The 13755-nt window shown below is 31.4% G+C and overlaps 1 long non-coding RNA gene and 1 pseudogene across 2 annotated transcripts; both read right to left on the bottom strand.

Annotated features, from left to right (window-relative positions):
• Window positions 1-578: 578 nt before the first annotated feature.
• LOC132282475 (uncharacterized) lies at window positions 579-12204 on the bottom strand. 2 transcript variants are annotated; one of them, XR_009471774.1, is made up of 4 exons: window positions 11992-12204; window positions 9679-11906; window positions 4185-6306; window positions 579-1065 (listed from the first exon to the last, which is right to left on the bottom strand). It is a non-coding gene; the product is annotated as an uncharacterized LOC132282475 (long non-coding RNA). The 2 variants fall into 2 exon arrangements; XR_009471775.1 differs by having other exon boundaries at window positions 579-1028.
• A 686-nt stretch (window positions 12205-12890) lies between these two features.
• Window positions 12891-12996, bottom strand: LOC132287594 (small nucleolar RNA snoR100; annotated as a pseudogene).
• Between the last annotated feature and the right edge of the window lie 759 nt (window positions 12997-13755).

The raw sequence follows: 13755 nt of genomic DNA, 5'->3' as shown, positions 1-13755 counted from the left end.
GTTAATCTTTTTGCAACAAGAAATTTACTTATCCCTAAAGAGATGACAATTGGCAACAAACAATTTGTCCTTATTTCTCCACAAATTTGTTGCTTAATACAACACCAATCCAAGAAATTTTGTTGCTAAATATACAATAATTTGCAACAAAACTAGGTTGTTTCTAAAAATATATCTATTTGCAACAAAACTAGATTGTTTCTGAAAATATATCTATTTGCAACAAAATTGAATTTGTCACTAAAAGATAAAACAATTGCAACAAAAATATATTTGTTTCCTAATATAATGCAATTTGCAACAAAAATATATTTGTCACCTCATGTAGTGCAATTTGTAACAAAACTACCTTTGTCACAAGTGTTGATATTTAACAACAAATATTTTTAATTACCAATTTTTTAAAATTTGTGAATAAATGCATTAAAAATCATAATTTGGTTTTTATTTTTTTTTTGTTTTCTATAATGTTTTTCTTCCTCACAATAAACTAATTTATAAGACATCTTTTTTTTTTTTTACTACTACCAAACATGTCAATTAAACAAATTATCAATTACAAAATATACAATCTAATATTTTACAAATGAAAAGGTAAAATACTATTTCATATATCCAATCATCCATACATATTCTAAATATGGGATCAAGACGAAATTCATATACATAGAGAATGATTAAACCTATATCCAACAATATTGGGAGATCCAAAAGTGAATTTTTCCTAAGCCCATATGAAACAAAAAACATAATCAATGGGACAATAACAAAAACTAATACCTCTACATGTAACCTGCCAACAATGGGGAGATGGGAGATCGATAAATACAATCCCTTGTAAGAACCAAAAGTACAAAAGTGAGTTTGTTTTGAGCCCAATGAAACAAAAAAATAGTCACTGGGTCTACAACAAAAAGATGTCAAAAAGCTAATAAGCCCAGCTACCTACAATCTGCCAACAATGGGAAGATGGGAGATCCATAAATCCAATCCCATGTAAGAACCAAAAGTACAAAAGTGAGTTTATCCTGAGCCCATATGAAACAAAAAATATAGTTAATGGACCTGCAACAAAAAGTCAAAAAGATAATCCCAACCACATGCAATATGTTAAAAAATATAAAAAAATTATGATTAGTTCAAAACACTACAACAAATTTAAGTTTCTACAAAGTCTTCTTTCAAGGCCTTTTTTACACACTAAGAATGCAAAAATACAAACCAAATAACAAACCACAAGATAACAAATAATTATTAAAGAGCACAAAAAAATATCTTAAACAATTCACATTAATACAAAAGCCAACATGTTTGGAATGATTACAAATACATTAACATGTTTGGTCTTCAACTATTGATGGACTTACAGTAGGTGTTTGTGGGTTCGATTATCTTCTTCCTCTTTTTACACCTAACTTTACTCTTTAATTTAGAAAATGGGCACCTATTTTGGCTTCATCTTCTTCTCCATCACCATCAACACCATCTCTCTTTCTCACACACAGAGTCAATATAAATATACACACATGCTAATGGTGTAATGATGAAGGTTGTGATATTTCTCTAATTTCATGTGAGCACACATGATTCCTTAATTAGCTAGCTGAAAATTAGCTCTCTACATGTGCTCCATTGCAAATTGAGAAATATTTCTATATTTTTGGGAGGAGATTAATGAATGTAAGGTTGAAATATGTACCTAGCATGACAGAACCCACTAAGGAGCTGGTCCACTACACCTACTACAGAAATTGGTCCAATGCCTCACTAATTTCTTTGTAATTACTACTATTGACCTAACAAAATTTAAAAATCTAATTTATTTATAATTACTACTAGCGACTTGACACAATTCAAAAATACAGTTCACTGTAAAGTATTCAAGTCTTTCTAAAGGCAAAGTGAGCTTGGAAGTGAATTAAATTTTTTACTTTTTTAAAAAAAGGACTACTAAACTAAGAAAGAGCATCAAAGTTTATGAACCAACTATTTAGTAATACATCAAGACAAAAAAAAAATAAAAAATAAAAAGAAGAAGAAGATCAGTTGTATTAAAGAACCAATCGTAAAACAATGCCTTTTGCTATAGTTCAGTTCATTGTATTACATTGAAAGGACAGCACAAGCAAAGTCTCATGCATGCTCCTTCCATAACTAACTAAAATAAACTTGACTAATCCATGATACTCTTAAAAGACTGATGTTAAACAAATCAGACTTCTCATGTAACCCCCATCATTATTCAATTAGAAATTTCTGTCCTTTTCTTTCAAGTTTAGCTTTCTTTTTCAATTCTTTTAGAACTGTCAACAACATTGGCACTGGGGATTTTTGTAAAATTCAACCAAAAGTTGTAAAAACAATAATATACAACAAACAATTCAAAGTAGCTGTTCTCAATTTTGAATCTGTACACCTACGTTTGTCACCTAGAACTTTTGCCATTGCACCAAGTAATGGCCCCTCTATGTAGACTATATCTTCTTTCAAATTGCAAAACAGATTTGTCTTATTCATATTTTTGTTAGTGGTTCTCTTTGGTCTTCTCTAATTGGTGCTATAACTTTTTCTAAATACATTCATTTCTCATTCAGCCATGTCATTTTTCCCCCCAGTGGTCTAAATCAAATTATCAGTTCAAAAGTATGCTGAATTTGTGGACAAGTTTCTTAATGGCCAACATTATTAGGCTTAGGAGACTTTAAGAAAGAGATACTATCATGCCTCAATTTTCAGTAGAATCTAATATTTTATTTTAAGTGAACCTTCTACCAGTCATCTATTTTGGAGACATAACAAAAATTATCTGCAGATTCTACTTTACTTAGAATTTCTGATTGCACTTTGAGTGAACCTTCTCTAAATCATGTGTCTAAGGCTTTCTGGAAGGTTCAATATTTGGCCTTAAGAGATCTCATGTGCAGCAACTCTTAAAAAATATGGGTCTCTAATCTTTCTGGAAGGTTATGACATGTCCAATTATAATAATGAAAATGTCTTAAAACTTCCTGGTTGTAACTCATTTATTATTCTTATGGATATAACATTTAGGTCGTTGACAAGGTGAATGGCTATCTTTTCCCAAGGGAGAATATCAAGGCTCTAACAAATCTTGTATTGCAAGTGGTATCAAAGGGAAGATTATCACCTCTAGCTCACAATGTTGCATTGCTTGGAAAATATTCTTCTAAAAACTTAATGGTTCAAGAAACTGTCGAAGTTTATGCTTCGCTATTAGAAAATGTTCTCAAGTTCCCATCTGAAGTTGCAACTCTCAAGGATGTTAGCGAAACTTATGAAAGATAATTTGTATATATATATATATATATATATATATTGACAGTTAACCCTAATTTCATAAGAAAAATGATAAGGAAATGTAAATTAATTATGCTTACCAAATATAAATAAAAGGAATTGTGGTTTACATTCAATTATTCAAATCACTTACCCAAAAAAAAAGAGGTAGGTAAAGTCGGACTCTAATTCTAAAACAATGCATGAGCGGTCAATAGGCTCAAGGATTTCCATGCGTATTACTAGGACTATATATGTAACAAGATCACAAACACCACACATTACAGTTAATGGACACAAAAGAACATCAATGCTTGTAGTTTAGTATTTAATATTTATGCTCAAGAAATAAGTATAATGACCTAAAATTTAGGAAAGTACTCTAGATACAATCATGCTACATATTATTTAATTAGAATTCTCTTTAATGGAATGCTTGAAGCAAATGGTGATTTTGCCACCTAATTAATGGAAAAGCATTTCACTTCTATGGCAATCAACTATAGAAAAGTACCTTATTGTTAACTAATTAATTTCAACAGTATATTTCATTCAAGTATTTTGAAAGAGACAAAACTAAAATTAGAACTTAGAGAGATACAATGACTGGGCTGCTAAGTGTTGTTTATTCTGGGATCTGATTCAAGATAAGTGCAGCATATGGGTTCCTTGCCTGAATAGAGTCTACCAAACTAACACTAAAACAAGAAAACAACCATCCAAGCATAATCAATCACCACCAAAGAATCACATGCACAATTTTCCCAATACCTCAACCAGTAAACAAAACTATTATCCTTCTAATAACACAAAAAAAAAAAAAAAAAAAATGCATTCTAGCAAATATCAAATTCAGTGTTTGCAGTAAAGTTTTTAATTTAACTTACTAAGCAAGATGATAAGCCTCCCTAGTTGATGAGTCCCCTAGAGCTTGTTGCACCAATGCTGTTAAAGATGTGAGTTGAGCCTGCAAAGAGCTTATTTGGTCCCCCATTCTCTCTTCTGTTACTTTGGACAAGTTGATTTGATCCCCCAATCGCTGTTCTGTTGCCTCAGCCCTTCGATTTGCCTCTTCAGCCCTTTGTGTTGCCTCTTCAGCCCTTTGATTTGCCTCCTCAGCCCTTTGATTTGCCTCATCAGCCCTTCGATTTACTTCATCGGCACTACGCCTAGCATCAACAACATCTTCACGACTTCCCCGTAAAGAGACAGTGGACATTTCCCCATGACCAAGCCCACGAACATATGACAAGGTTGAACCAACTATTTGAAAGTAAATCTCGTTACGGGTCAACTGTGTAAAGGAATTGGATACACTATCTGAATTTTCTTGTTGATTGACCTTTTGAATCATTTTATCCTGCATATCTATACAAATTGGTACGTAAGTAATTAATAAATACAAAATAATAAACTAAAATTTACCAGTTATGCGTATACATACATAGAGACCCTGACAATGTTGGGTAACCCTGTAAACTCTAATTAAATTTGTGTTAGGCTTTAATCACAAATTATCATAAAACCCTAGATCTTAGAACTTCAATTAATTTCACATCCATATAACGCATAAATAAATATAGTTAGATATACATACCTCTATTCATGATATCAAACCTTGTTGAGATTAAATCCAACATCCAGATCCTTTAACTACGAACCAATCTGCAACTCTGATCAACAGCAAAGACGGAAACTAGTTTCTCTCTCTTGGCCTTTTGCACACAATAACCTTTTACATGTTGTTTCAATAATCGTACATAATTGATGGAGTATATGCACTTTTATAAAGGCAGAAAGAGGACCAATTTTCCTTTTAGTAACATAATTCTACTTTCCATCAAAGTGAGGAATTAGAAAGAAAACATTTCTCCAATAAGTAATTACCAAAAAAGGTAATTATAAGTTGACCAAGAATAATTAATTAATATCTATTTACTTAGTCACCAAGTAATATGTCACATGTCTAAATCATGTGGGCCACAATTAAATAAATAATCTTACATTCTCCCACTTGGCACATATGATAACTTCTGTAGTGGTTTAGTAAAATAGTCATTAGTATGCACAATAAATCAAATTAAGATATTAATATGGTCATCATAAATACCATGGTAAACAAACTACCAATGTGAGTCATAGCGGTTGTATGTCACTAAACGACATAGTCCCTTCCATGTACCACAACACTAGCAACCCATTTAACATAGTCTATAAGTGAGAAGCATCAATAAAGGTCTAGCAATAATGTCTTTTCTAAGACTATTCTTGTTTTCATCATTTAAAGTAATACAAGCATGTACATACATAAATTAACAGGAAATATCAGAAACAGATTTTAATGAGCTCAAAATGACAAATATATATAAGCATTGTTAAGCAATCCACAACAAAAATAATAATTAACTTTGATTACATTCAATACCCATTCTTTCAACATGCCTTATGAATGTCTTGGGTGGTAATCCTTTTGTCAATGGATCTGCAACCATAAGCTGTGTGCTTATATTTTCAAAAGACACTCATTGTTTCTGAACTTCTTCTTTAACGGTAAGATATTTCAGCTCCATATGCTTAACGCTATTGGAATACTTATCGTTTTTAGTAAAGAAAACAGCTGCGGTGTTATCACAATAAATTTTCAGCGGTCTGGAAATTGAATCCATAACACCAAATCCCGAAATAAAGTTCCGCAACCACAAACTATATTTGTAGCCTCAAAGCATGCTACAAATTCAGCCTCCATAGTTGATGAAGCAATAATAGACTGTTTTGCGCTTTTCCATGATATTGCCCCTCCAGCTAAAAGGAACAAATAACTAAAAATGGATCTTCTACTATCCACACATCCAGCAAAATTTGAGTTTGAGTAACCAATAACCTCTAACTCACCAGTCTTTCTAAATGTGAGCATATAATTCTTTGTTCCTTGTAAGTATCTCATAACTTTCTTTGCAGCTTTCCAGTGATGCATTCCTGAATTGCTTTGGTATCTGCCTAGCATTCCAACTGCAAAACCAATATTTAGACGAGTGCAAACCTGTGCATATATAAAACTTCCCACAATAGATGCATAAGGAATATTTTGCATTTCTTTTCGTTCTAATTCATTCTTTGGGCATTGCATCAAACTAAATTTATCCCCTTTCTGTATTGGAACAATACTAGCGGAACAATGTTCCATACCAAATCTCTCTAGAATTCTCTCAATATATGTTTTCTAAGACAATCCTAACAATCCACGTGACCTATCACGGAATATTTCTATTCCTATCACGTAGGATGCCTCACCCATATCTTTTATGTCAAAATTCTTAGAGAGAGAATTTTTAATTTCATGCAATAAACCAAGATCACTATTAGCAAGCAAAATATCATCAACATATACAATCAGAAATATAAATTTGCTCCCACTAATCTTCTGGAATATACACTGATCAACAGTATTTTCTTTAAAACCAAAAGAAGTAATAGTATCATTAAACTTAATATAACATTGTCGGGAAGCTTGTTTAAGTCCATATATTGACTTCTTAAGTTTATAGACCATGCGTTCTTTACCCTCTAATCTGAAGCCTTCAGGTTGATCCATATAGACTTCTTCCTCTAAATTCTCATTTAGAAAAGCTGTTTTCACATCCATTTGATGTAACTCTAAATCATAATGAGCTACAAGCGCTATGATAATTCTAAAGGAATCCTTCTTAGATACAGGAAAGAAGGTTTCTTTATAATCAATGCCTCCTATCTGAGTGAAGCCCTTGACTACAAATCTAGCTTTATATCGTTCAATATTGCCATTAGAGTCGCGTTTAGTCTTAAAGACCCATTTACACCCGACTTGTTTAAATTCTTCAGGCAATTCAACGAGTTCCTAAATTTTATTTTGTTCCATTGACTTCAATTCCTCGTTCATGGCATTAATCCAATTAGTAGAATTATTACTATTAATGGCTTGTGAATATGTAACCAGATCCTTACATATCCCTATATCAAAATCAGATTCATGTAGATATACCACATAATCATCCGAAATAGCAGGTCTCGTTTCTCTTTGAAACCGTCTTAATGTTATTCCTTGTGGTTCTTCTATAACTTCATTGGTGATAGTTTCATTATAGAGTTGTTGATCATTTAATTGTTCTTCGTTGTTATACAATTCAACAACTGGAGAAACAATTATTTCTTTAGAAGTTGTGGGTAAAGGGATTTGTACCCTAATTTCTTGAATGATCATATTCTCATTTTTATCACTCCCACTGATTTCACCATCCTCAATGAATCTGGCATTACCGGTTTCAGCAATTCTTGTACTATGTGTAGGACAGGAAAACCTATACCCTTTAGATTTTTCTGGGTAACTAATAAAGTACCCACTAACTGTTCTAAAATCCAATTTCTTTTCATGTGGATTATAAATCCAAACTTCCGCTGGGTAACCCCAAACATGCAGGTGCCTTAAACTAAGTTTCCATCTCGTCCACAATTTAAATGGAGTTTTTGAAACTGCCTTACTAGGAACCCTGTTTAATATATACATAGCAGTTCTAAGAGCATACATCCACAATGATATGGGTAACGAGGAATTACTTAACATACTCCTAACCATTTTCATAAGAGTACGATTACACCTTTCAGCTACACCATTCTGCTGTAGCGTACCTGGCATAGTGTATTGAACACAAATGCCACGCTTTTTAAGGAATTTAGCAAGCGGTCCAGGGCATTGACCCGTTTCATCATACTTTCCATAATATTCACCACCTCTATCTGATCTTACTATTTTTACTCTTTTATCTAGTTGTCTTTCAACCTCATTTATGTATACTTCAAGAGTATTCACTGCTTGAGATTTTTCATGCAACAAATAGATATATCCATAACATGAAAAATCATCTATAAATGTGATAAAATATTTTTCTCCACCAAAAGATAGAACATCAAAAGGTCCACAAATGTCTGTATGAATAATTTCAAGAGGCTCTATACTTCTTGTCGCTCCATTCTTTGTGTGTTTGGTTTGTTTACCTTTAATATAATCTACACACACAATAAAATCAGTAAAATCTAGATTCCAAAGAATTCCATCTTTTACTAATCTTTTTAACCTTTCATTGGATATATGACCCAATCTTTTATGCCACAAGAAAGATGAATTTTCATTAATTAAGCTACGTTTAATTCCATCATTATGATTCAAGGTCAAAAGTGTTTCAGAAAATAAATCATCAAGCTTTATCTTGTATAAACCATCAACAAGAATACCAGAACCAACAAATTGGGATTTTTTGAACAAACTGAAACATCCATTACCAAATTTAAATGAAAAACCATCAACATCAAGTTTGGACAAAGAAATCAAACTATGGGAAATTGAAATAACATAAAGAGTTTTAAACAAATCTAAATGAAATCCACTATCTAAAACTAAACAAAATGCCCTAATGGCTTCAACTGGAATGTTCTCCCTATTCCCTGTGAACAAGAAATCATCATTTGGATTTATGGTTTGGGTTGAAAGGAATCACTGCATCGTATTGGAAATATGAACATTAGAACCTAAATCAACCCACCAAATATTAGAAGGAACTTCAATTAAGTTTGATTCAAAACAAACAAAAGCCAAAGACTTACCCTTCTTTTGCAAACCATTCTTTACGTTTCATACAATCTTTCTGAAAGTGTTCAGATTTGTTACAAAAATGACATTTATCATTCTTGCGTTCCTTCTTTTGAGTAGCTTGATCAGAATCCTTTATTTAGGGTGTTGCTCGCTTAATGCCTTTTCCAGGCCTTTTCCCAAATTTCTTTCTAGCTTCTTGAGTCATGAGATGAACATTATGATTATCTTGTTGCTTAAGCCTTCCTTCCTCCTGAACTAACATACTGGCCAATTCATTCACATTCTACTTATCCTTAATAGTGTTATAGTGAATTTGAAATGGCCCATACTGAGTAGGAAAAGAATTGAGAATAAATTGAATGAGAAAAGTCTCATCCACATTCATCCCTAAAGTTTTCAATTTCACAACAAGATTAGTCATGTCAAGAATATGTTCATGCATACTATAAGTACCATCAAAACGCATAATAGTGAGGTCAGCCATTAATTTCCCTGTAAGAGACTTATCTGCAGTACGGAAACGTTCTTTAATATTTTTTAAATATTCCTTAGCACTATCAGTTTGGGGAAGAGTTGTTTTGATATTATTTGCAATAGTCATTCGCATAAACATAATACTTAATCTGTTCGATTTCTCCCAAACTTTATGGAGAGACTTTTCTTCCTCACTACTTTCACCAGTAATAGCAATAGGTTTCTCAATATGAAATGTTAAATCAAGATCTAGCACACCTAACGTGAACTGAACTTGCTCATACCATTCTGAGAAGTTAGTCCCATTGAGAATTGGAACAGATGAAGCATGTGAATTCACTGAAACAGGAAAAGATACTGCAATAAAATAATCATAATAAGGTAAATGCTCATAACATTAATACTTTGAGATAACAACACATATAAAAATAAATAAATACATTGTACAACTATGGTACTCCTTTGGATAGTAACCACAAAATATAAAAAAATGATGCTTAAATGTATTTATTTATATATAACTTCATTGGTGCACTAATTAATTAAATAGATAAGTTACCTTTAGATATCCTATATCTACCCAATTAAAAAATTACATACAACCCCTTAATGTTTATTTAATCACTTGAAAATTAATTCCCTTTGAGGAATTATTTCTAATAATTGAATAAACCCAATATTCATGAATTTTACAAAAAAAATTATAAGCATCATTATTCATAAAATATTGTAATTATGTCTACCACTAATATTAATATCCATTAATCATTATGGTTAGACCACTTTAATAGCTATCAACCTTTCTATAATATGAATATTTAATTATCTAGTGATAAAATCAACATTAAGTTACCCACCACATTATACACATAAAATTTACAAAGTCAATTAATTAAACTACTAGTGGGTGTCCAAAAACTTCATAAATATATGTACTGTAATATATATTAATAAACATATATTTAATCAGGTATAAAACATCATTATAATTCACAACCTCAATTTATGCAGCGGAATAATAATCAAATATGTCAGTAAATCGATCATGCACGAAATAGCAAAAAAAAAAAAAAAACAATCTCTTTTGCTTTGACGTTGTGATAGTAAACTTAACATGCATTACCCAACAGGAGACAAGGACACTTGGTACACACATGCTAAAAAAAAAATTCACTTTTGATTTGTTTTTTTTGTCTCATTATGATATGTGTGTATATATATATAATACAATCACCCAGATTCTTTTCAAACTTTCAACAAATACATATAATATATATGTTAAATATACAACTTCAACTTCTGTCATCATATGCACGAAATTATTGCAGCTTTGTCACACCATCCTCATTATGTTTATATAACCATCAACAAAGCAATAAGGTTTTTTTAACCAAAAAAAAAACAAAGCAATAAGGTTCGGATATTGAGGCATATTATAATAAGTCAACAAATCTGAATAAGAGATATTGATTACTTTATGAAACAATATCAAGAGACAAACTGATCACATTAAACAGATTCGTCACTTAGTCACAAACGGGTACACCAATTAAAAAAACAAAATTGATCTAGCAGGCGGATCTCTATTAAAACAGTGTCCCAATATATAAATTTAAATTATTAAATTATTTAATTTTAATTTAAACTCACACATATTATTTATGCAAGAATAATAGAAAATAATTAGTTCTAAAACTACGGGCTCTGATACCACATGTAAACTCTAATTAAATTTGTGTTAGACTTTAATCACAAATTATCGTAAAACCTAGATCTTAGAACTTCAATTAATTTCACATCCTTATAACGCATAAATAAATATAGTTAGATATACATACCTCTATTCATCATATCAAACCTTGTTGAGATTAAATCCAACATTCAGATCCTTTAACCACGAACCAATCTGCAACTCTGATCAACAGCAAAGGCAGAAACTGGTTTCTCTCTCTTAGTCTTTTGCACACAATAACCTTTTACGTGTTGTTTTAATAATCGTACATAATTGATGGAGTATATATACTTTTATAAAGGCAGAGAGATGACCAGTTTTCCTTTTAGTAACATAATTCTACTTTCCATCAAAGTAAGGAATTAGAAGGAAAACACTTCTCCAATAAGTAATTACCAAAAAGGTAATTATAAGTTGACCAAGAATAATTAATTGATATCTATTTACTTAGCCACCAAGTAATATGTCACATGTCCAAATCATGTGAGCCACAATTAAATAAATAATCTTACAAACCCGTGTCCCATCCTCCCTACAGTGTGTTCAGTGATAAAATGTCACCATGTCTGGTTCTTCTTCTGTCTCCATGTTTCGCTATTTCAGTTAAGATAATCATAACCAAATATTATTAATTTTACATTTGTAAATTTATATAATTATAAAAAATAATAGAACATAGGAAATAACCATTTCATAACGAAATGTGACAAATGGCTTTGAGCCACCACGGTGATTTGTTAGATTCTTTGCCTTGTTTGCTTTATTGATAGTGCTCCTATTCTGCATTTCATTTTAATGAATTGTCATTACCAACCTAAGCTTACAAATATAACATTACCATATGAATAGAAAAAGAATAATGTACCTGGAATGTCGGGGTCATGAAATTTTTACATATAGCTTGCCAATCCCCAGGACAAACATTTCTATAAGGCTTTCTCCTAGCCCTCTCTACATCATCTCCGAAAGATTTAAAATACATGTGCATGCGATTTTTATGTTCTCGAAATTGAGCTGCAAGCCATTTGTCAAGTCCATTTCGGATGCGAGAATTGTCGAGATCAATCACGAAATTTTCCTGAAATAAAGTAGATATATGAGAATACTTGCTTAAATAACTTAAGGTATATAAAAGAATTCAAAAACAAGACATGTTTTGTAATATCATCTGAATAACACAATGTTGGTTCAAGGCGCTAGTTGCACTGAGGCGCTGTAGTTCCCTTGGAGCCTAGGCGAGAGGCGCACAGTGCGTTTTATAATATTGAATCCATCCTCTTTTTCTTTTTTTTTTGTTCTACTAAGTTATATATATTTATGCTCATCGATTTACCATACCGATGATATCCGTGAATTTATTTCTAATGAAATTAAAAGCTTTATTTACTAGTATGTGTGTGCAAACAATTAAACATCAACAACAAAGCTTCCGGCCAAGCAAGCAACATCGAATTACTTTCCTTTTTCCTTCAAATAGCAAACTAGGTTCTGATTTTTAATCAATTCAGATTGGTTCATGCAAACCAGCTTATGGGTTGTTGAATTTAGGTAATTTGCTACATGTAATTATTTTCACAGATCTTTTTCTTGTTTTTAAATTATTTTATGTGTTTGATTTTTCACTAGAATTTCTCAATATCTTCTTGAATTTAGTTGATTTCAATTTCAAAATCAATGATATATATTGGTTTCAAATTCTGATTCTGGAAATTGTTTGTCTTTTTTCTTTTTCTTTGATAAGCAAAATGTTTGAAAAATAATTTAAGATGTGGGTCTAATCCAGGCCTCGAAATCAAAGCCTAGAGATATCAGAGGGAGCAGACATGATGAACCTTCATTCTCTTTGCACATTACCATGCTTCCTTCAAATAATGTTTGTCTCTTTACTATTACAATAGGTCCTCCATAGAAAGTTGTAGTAGTAACAGAACACATTTGACCTTTTTCAGTCTTTGGGCATTAATTTTAATCATGTCTAAGAACCCATTTGTAATAACCATGAGTAATATAGATTAATATGCTGATGTGCATGGCTGATAATGGTGGGCTGCTGCTTTGATTAATTTTCATTAATGATGGGTTGGGTTGCTTGATTTTTATTGTTGCATTTTAGTAAATGTGTAAAAAAAATTTATTGTTGCATTCTTGGCAACGAAGTTGAACATTGCAATTCAAGAGTTATAATTTCTTTCTTTTATATTAATTAATGTTCCCATTGCTTCTTAGTCATCACTACAATTTCATATTATATTAATTTTTTTATTTTAAAGTAAATCAAACAAGGTCACGCATCTTTTCGCGTAACTGATCTCAAGGATCCAAATCATAAAAACTTGAAAGAACACTACTCACTAAACATTGAAGTAGATATTTGCCGCCAAGATTTTGTATGGACTAGTTGAGGCTAATATATGTTCAAAATTGATGGTTATGTTCTTATTTTGCAAAAGATAATGGCTTCCTTTGAAGTTAGTGGTTTAGTTTTTTATTTCTCGTTCACTTTATTATATTAGATGGATGGTTGTAGACATGGTACTTGACTTTATGTTTTTGATTTAATGAGAAGTAACATAATGGATTTTGGTTATTCTCTTTAATAAATACATGTTATGTTCTTATGTATGGTTAT

The sequence above is a fragment of the Cornus florida genome, unplaced genomic scaffold (genome assembly GCF_030987335.1).
Source record: "Cornus florida cultivar Cherokee Brave unplaced genomic scaffold, ASM3098733v1 CherokeeBrave_3.0.0_Hap2_Chr11, whole genome shotgun sequence".
Lineage (NCBI taxonomy): Eukaryota > Viridiplantae > Streptophyta > Magnoliopsida > Cornales > Cornaceae > Cornus > Cornus florida.
This window is presented reverse-complemented; position numbering and strand designations above follow the sequence as displayed.